Source organism: Magnolia sinica, chromosome 19, assembly GCF_029962835.1.
Source record: "Magnolia sinica isolate HGM2019 chromosome 19, MsV1, whole genome shotgun sequence".
NCBI lineage: Eukaryota > Viridiplantae > Streptophyta > Magnoliopsida > Magnoliales > Magnoliaceae > Magnolia > Magnolia sinica.
This window is the reverse complement of record NC_080591.1, coordinates 47,857,729-47,864,940: the sequence shown is the minus strand read 5'-3', so window position 1 is coordinate 47,864,940 and position 7,212 is coordinate 47,857,729. Positions and strand designations below refer to the sequence as shown.

Genomic DNA, 7,212 nt, shown 5'->3' with positions numbered 1-7,212 from the left:
CAAAATCAGGCCATTGATTTATCAATAACTGCTTCCATGTAATGTAATTGCATCCATTGCATATATTGGATGTTTTGTTTCTTCATCCAGTGGCATTATGTGATCCAATGTAACACTATTCCAATGAAAAACAGTCGTTATTTTATGCGCCCGATGTTTTATGTTTTCCCAATTTACCCACTTTTTGCTTTTGCATGGCCTTTTTTATTATGCAACTGTAACACCAATCGGCTTTTCTACAGTCACCATTCCATTTTTTAAATCTTGCTATGTTAATTTTTCTCCTACAAATCAGTTAGTGATTTTTTCCATATTTTTTTTCTGTGCAAATCAGTAAATTTAAGGACTCTCATGAGTCATGACATGCTTTCAAGGATGCCAAGAAGTTTTTCTGGTCCACTACTAGTGAGCGAAAAGCTGTACTTTTGGTAGAATTACCAAGTGAATAAGAGAGAGCAACGAGTAGCTGTCCAATTTTTTAATCAACCTGCAAGGAAGACAAGGTGTCATATTGGTAAGGAATTCACCTGCTGTGGCTCTCTCTTAAATTTTACATGCTTCATTTGAAGCTTTTTATTATTATTATTATTTTTTAATTTTTGGGTGATACAGTTCCTGGAGTCAATGGTCCAATTTCTTGTCAGAAAAGTCGTGTAAAATGGATTGATGTTGGAGTCAATGGTCCAATTTCAATGATACTAGAAATGAATGGGCCATTTGAACCAAATATTATCCCATGGCACTTTTCTTCATTCAGGCAGTCTGTTTTCGAAACATGACATGTAATGGTAGCCTGTGGTCATTATGTCAGCATACGTTTTGTGGGCCTCACATTTTTCTCCTATTGGACCAAAAGACCTGAAATCATTGTTTGGCTCAGATTTTGTATTCATGCTGGCAATCCCAAATGCAGAATATTCTTTTCATGATAGACTGGCAATCTTTCTTTTCTGGGTCTATTAATGGGCTCAAAGGACCATGAGGCAATCGATATCTTGATTTCTCTCTTTTGCAGAAGTACAATAAATTTTCCTTCTTTTTTTTTTTTTTGGTTTCCCCCTCTTTTGAGATGGTTTTGATTGTTTATTCTTCACTTCCTCTCTAGGACGTTACACTCCATGATTTGGATGCTGCAAATGCTCTCCCACAAGGAGGACAAGATATATTATTGCTCATGGGCCAGATGATGAAACTTAGGAAGACTGAAATTATTGAAAAGCTATGACAAGAAATTAACAAGGTTATACTACTCGTTCTTTGAATGGAATATGACCTTTAATGTAAATTCATTATTTTATGATGCGTTTGGTTGCACAAAATATCAAGAAATTTCATGATATTCTGCAACTAATTAGACTGATTAGGCATGGAATTTCATGATATTTGGTGCACTCAAATGCAGCCTTAGATATTTCGTTCATCCTATTTAGTCAATTAGTACCAAGTCTGGTGGAGAAATATGTGTAGTGGGATGGTGGAAGTGTGTAAGCCTTGCTGAAAAAACCACATGGTTGACAGCTGTTAACAGATGATATATTGACGAGGGGTAGTGGAGCTTGTCCCTGGAGTCTTATTCATTGATGAGGTGCCTTTTCCTTTCAAGTCTCTTTCATTTTCTACATGGGTTGGTTTGTTCCTCTGGTTTAACATATCCTATTTGCAGGTTCACATGTTCGATATGGAATGCTTTTCATACCTTAATCGTGCCCTTGAAAGCTCACTATTACCAATAGTGATTTTTCTTCAAACAGAGCAATATGCAATGTTAGGTAATGAGAAATTCTAGGCTTTCATGAAATGTGAAGGGTGTGAAAGGGCCTAAACTTGATTCCATGAATAGTCATTCGTTTTCCATGCTCGGTTTGGTTGAATGGATGAGTAAGTTGTCAGTCATATGAAAAGTGCCCCAGTCCATCAAGTGGGCCTATTTTGAATAATCAAGGGTTTGGAATAGGAACTTGGAGCTTGTTCAAACTTCAAAACAAGTCTGCGTTTTTGTTCTACCAACTAGTTCATTCTCAAACATTGCTTTCACATATATCAGCTGCATTGTTATGCTTCCAAGATAGAAGTTTGAGAAATAAATACCAACTAGTCAAATTCCAGCTTGGTGAGATCTTTTCTTTCATTAAACTGCTAGTTTTTCTTTGTCATGTTGTTATAGAGAAATTCTTGTGCAACGGGTGTTTTCATACAGTTCCATGAAGTGTGCACCATAAGTGTACAACTTCAGTTGGATAAACTTGAACCCGATTGGCCCAACCTGAACTCTGGGTCGTGTTCGGTTGGGGTTGGGTTGCTGACCCTCAACCTCACCTAGGTTGGGTTGGAAATCCTTAACCCAATCCAACCTGAACTTTACCTTGTATGCAGAACATCCCTTCATAGTGAAGAATCCCTTCCCCAACCTACATGCTCAATGTAGGTTTGGCTTATCTGGAGCTAGGAGTGGTAGTTTTGACCACTATACATAAAGCAGTTGTCCCATTGCAGAGTCTAAGTGCAATGTCCAAGCTATTCATCAGGTGGTTTTGACCATGTCATGAAAGTAAATCTGGTCCATTCAGCAGGTGGGCTATAATTTTAGAATCATTTGGATGGGTAATGACACTTCAACTAAGTTTTTGCAGCCGTATATTTGTTTCGTAAACTGTGGCCCACCTGATGAGTGGACTAACCTGATTCTTGGGGAATAGCATCTAGGTATGTCAAGATTGGCATTCTACATTTGATTGTGTAAGCTTGCTTGTGAGGAATTTCAGGTTTAATTTGTAATAATTGTCTGCATCTCATTTTATCATTTGCAGTCCTGTTCCAGTACATCAAGTTGAAAATTGTTTGTGTTGCTTATGCCTCAAATGCTTGCTAAATTCGTCATTTTGACAGTGCTGCGTTCCTCGTTCTATATGGCATTGCTTTGCCAACTGAGGGATGGGGTGTTGTCTCTAGTTTGAAAATCTATCCACCTTTTGCTGGTGCTGTTGTATTAGCAATTACTTTTGCTGTGGCCTTTGGGTTTGCTGTATCTTGTCTGTGCCTGACACTTAAGGTTGGTGCCTGAGCGATTTTATTTGGCAAGAATCAATAAATTCTTGCTTTGTTGCTTATCTTATTCTGATTTTCTTGTATCCTGATTGTCTAGTGCATGTTACTATCCTCATTACATTTTAACTAGATTAGATTTACATTTTATTGCCAGATGATGGAAGATGCTATGCATTTTCTCAGTAAGGAAACTGTTGTTTAGGCAATTGCTCGGTCTGACACTAAAGTGATAGCTATTATGTTTCTCTCTTCTTAGCTACAATAACCGACCGAGTGGACTTGCTAGTGGTGTTTAAAAGTTAGACTGATTCAATCAAGATGAGGTATTCAAAAAACAACTGCAATATTTTCCTTGTTGGTTCATCTACAAACCGGGCAAGTCTATTGATCAGTTCAGATTGATCAAAACATGTGATAATCTTATGAGTTACAAGGTTTATGCAATTTGATAATGGTATCGACATTGGACACAGTATGTCCACTTGTTTTCACTATCTCTATGTAATCTCTCATTCAGAAGTTTATTTAGTTTCACAATGAAGGTCTCGTATCTAAAAGTTGATGTGCAGGTAGTTTCCGAGATTATTATCTCAAGACATTTCAACAGGAAGGGAGTACGACCTATAACTTGACTGAAGCTATTAGACATCATAGGGATTTTTTGTTGATGCAAAACTATAAATTTGGCTAAATTTTTTGAGTTAATTTATGCTAGGAAGTTCACAGCTTTTACTAAGTTGTTGTGAGTGGTCTGCTTAGTAGCATGCATGTGAGATGCTATTTTCTTGATGTTTTGTTTTCATCTGTAGATGAAGGAATGTGTATTGTATGTTGGAACAAAAGGTTGCTGGTATCAGGAATGGGTATTGTATAAGTTGGGGCAGAGTTACTGTTTCATGTGGTGGGTTGCATATCCAAGAGAATTACAGTTGCACACAAGAAAACTCATGTGCTTTTTTTCCTGCATTCATTGTTACTTCTGTTTTGCCAACAGTCTTCATTGGAACTTGTGGCTTTCCATTTCATCATCATCACCAGGTTTACTTTAATCCACTGATGGATCTAAAACAGATCATCATCATCATCATTGGGTTCAGCTTAATCTACCGGCAGATTTATTTTTTTTAAAAGCTACCACCTTGGAAATTTTGGTCCATTTCATACTTGATTTATGAAAGCTACCCACTTCGTGAGAATAGTATGATTAGTTTTGCTTAATTAGTTTTTTTTGATACTTGATTTATGTGTAGACCATGTACCTAGTTCTAATGGAGAAATCAGGTGCAAGGATGGGCTTTCATCAGACAATGTACATGAGACATACATGAACTCAAATTAAAACCAGATTGAATTGTGTGACCCACTGTCTCGAAGTCATTGTCCTCAAATCAGATTGGTTGAGAAATCATGACCTTTGATTCGTACACATGTTTCTTGAAATAGGGTTATTGGATTTTTTTTATTTTTTATTTTTCATTTCTAACTGTCTGATACATGTCGACCAATCTGATACTAAGATAATCACATAAGTCTGTACTTATTGGTTCACAAAACATCTAAATTAGGACCCATAATTTGGGAAGTTTAATTTCAATAATTTTATGCCCGGTATGCAATTTCTAATTTTCTAAGTGCTTGCATATCATCCATCATTCTCTGCTACTTTATTAAAGTTTTTCCTCTTTCTCCCTTTTTTAAAAAGGTTATGATTTAATGAGGCACTCCTCATGTGAGGGTGTGAAAATTACCATTTGATCAACGATCAGACAACACAGGTTTGAGACGTGGGCCATTTATCAGGTATAGTATTTTAACTTGCCATGGTTCAAAATAAAATGTTGGCCTACTGATCCGGCATGTCAAACTTGTATGAGAAAAATGGGTGGTTAGAAAAGAAGTCTCAAAATTGAATGTATATGTGGGACTCATTTGATGAGTGTACTACCCTGATTCTTGGCATATGGTATGTTCACAGTGTGACCAGGGAGTTGTCATGTTGGGTCTGTCATTCAATCAACCACACCCACACCCCTCTTTCTGTTCTTTGTTTCTATGGAAACGTGTTACCTCTATATGCTTCTATGCATGATTAGGTCATGTTTGGATGTTCAACTAGCTTTGATTGTGGTAATTAAGTTGCGACAATTTGGAAATGAGTAATCATGGAGCTAGAAATGTTTAGTTCTCTTGTATTTTCAACTTTCAAGTCTGCCTTGTAAAATGTTCCACTGTTGAAAAAGTGATTCAACATCTAGCTAATGGCTGCTTCAAACTGGATCATTTTCCTAATTAAAATATTTACCAACCTGTGTATTAGGTTTAATGAATCTTATCACTACCCAACCAGATCAGATGGTGACAAGATTCACCCATATGCTAGATGGTGACAAGCTTCTTAAACCAATTTTCTGTTGACAGTCATCAGTATGCTACTAAAGAAATTTGAAGTTGCTCGATCTTCTTAAATTGGAGTTGTCATGTTGAAGATATTTGCAGGGATTATTTGTTTCTACTTGAAATATTTCCCAACTCTCCATTGTAGATTGCAAACGAGAACCATCATGAAACACCCTTTCATGACTAAAATTTTTTCTGCTTGTATCATTGAATTCTGAATTTGTTTGAGACAATAGCAATAAATGCTACTTGTTCTCATCACTTGCATGTTGTGCTAAAGGTTGCATCTTTTTTTGTAGTTTACAAGAAAGCTGAGGATATGAACTACCACTTGGTGTGCTTCCACATTCTTGCAGATTCTATTAGAAGGTTTTATATCTTCTTTGCTTTAGAAAAACAAAAGATAGCACTTTTTTTTTTTCCTTAGATACTATTTTATATTTCCTCTTTTTCTTTTGAAGTTTGTAGTTGAAAGATCCATTCTAAGTTGCATTTTGTCAATTGTTTTGTAGTGCAGGTTTGATCTTTGCACCATGGTTCTTTCCCTTGGGTAACATCTCAATTTAAATTCCCTTTGCATTTAATTAGTGTTGAAAACCTTCTCCTTGAAGATTCCGTAAATGATATTTTACGCTTTGATTTTAGGGTAAAGAATGCTGAGGTGTCATGCATGTGGCTTGTTTCAGTTGTGGTGTTCATGGTCGTCATGCCACATTTTAGAGCATCTGGCAGCATCTTGCTTCAGACAGTGCCTCCTAGCATACCACCCTCAGCTTTTAGTAAGTGCTTGAAGCATGTTTATTTACTCTCCCTAGACTTCTTCCAGTAATTATAGCATACTGCCCTTAGTTTTTTTACATTTGATTTTCAATTTGCAATAATAAAAAAAAAAAGAAATAAAAATAAAAATCAATGCTTGATTTTGATCTATGCCTTTATGTTCCCAAAGCTTTCTGAATTTTATTCATGTTTTATTTTACTGATTTGCATGCAGAAAATTTCTAGGCTTCCCCCCCTGAAGTGTGAGGTGATGCTGAAATCTGCATATTTTGGAAGCCCAATTTGAACTGTGATACGTGTGCAGGTGGTGATGAAATTTGTCCATGACTGTTATATATTAGACATTTATTTATTTTTGTATATTTGCATGTCCTGACTCTATCACGATTTGATTTGTTTTTACAACTAATTGATGACATTACCTTCTCAATTAGGCATAGATCTATGTTTGTGTGTAGGTCAAGGGCATTGAGTACAAAGTATAACTCTCTCCCAAACGAATCTTCTCAACCATTTGAGACCGTGATTGAGATGAATTTGTGTAAGCTATCACTCATCTCTCTCCCTATGCAATTTATTTCCCAGAAAGGGCTAGAAATAATGATGCTGGATTCATTGTGTATGAAAGTCATCCTTTAGCTCCATCTTACAATACCAATTGCAGTACCATTCACCAATGCAATTTTTTGAATAGGATTCTTATTAAACAATCATGTGAATTATTTTTTAAATGACCATCAGGTGTAAGATTCAAAATAAAATAAAATAAAATCTGGCGATATATATTTTTTTTATTCACAGATATTTTACCGACGGACCAAATTCGTCGCTAATTTCTGATAATGCAATCAGGATTGAGATTCTCATATTAGTGACGGACCTTATCCGTCGCCAATATTTTTAATGACGATTATTTTTTTGAACTGTGGTGACGGATTTTTTATTTTTTCGCTGGATCTTATTCGTCGCTACTATATGACGGACCTTACC

General features: G+C 36.1%; 1 long non-coding RNA gene across 1 annotated transcript; it reads left to right on the top strand.

Moving 5' to 3' along the window:
- The first annotated feature begins 295 nt into the window (after positions 1 to 295).
- Positions 296 to 6,806, top strand: LOC131235310 (uncharacterized). Its single transcript, XR_009166052.1, has 9 exons — positions 296 to 514; positions 1,106 to 1,240; positions 2,887 to 3,049; positions 3,181 to 3,368; positions 3,615 to 3,659; positions 5,742 to 5,811; positions 5,955 to 5,992; positions 6,088 to 6,526; positions 6,681 to 6,806. It is a non-coding gene; the product is annotated as an uncharacterized LOC131235310 (long non-coding RNA).
- The last annotated feature ends 406 nt before the right edge of the window (positions 6,807 to 7,212 follow it).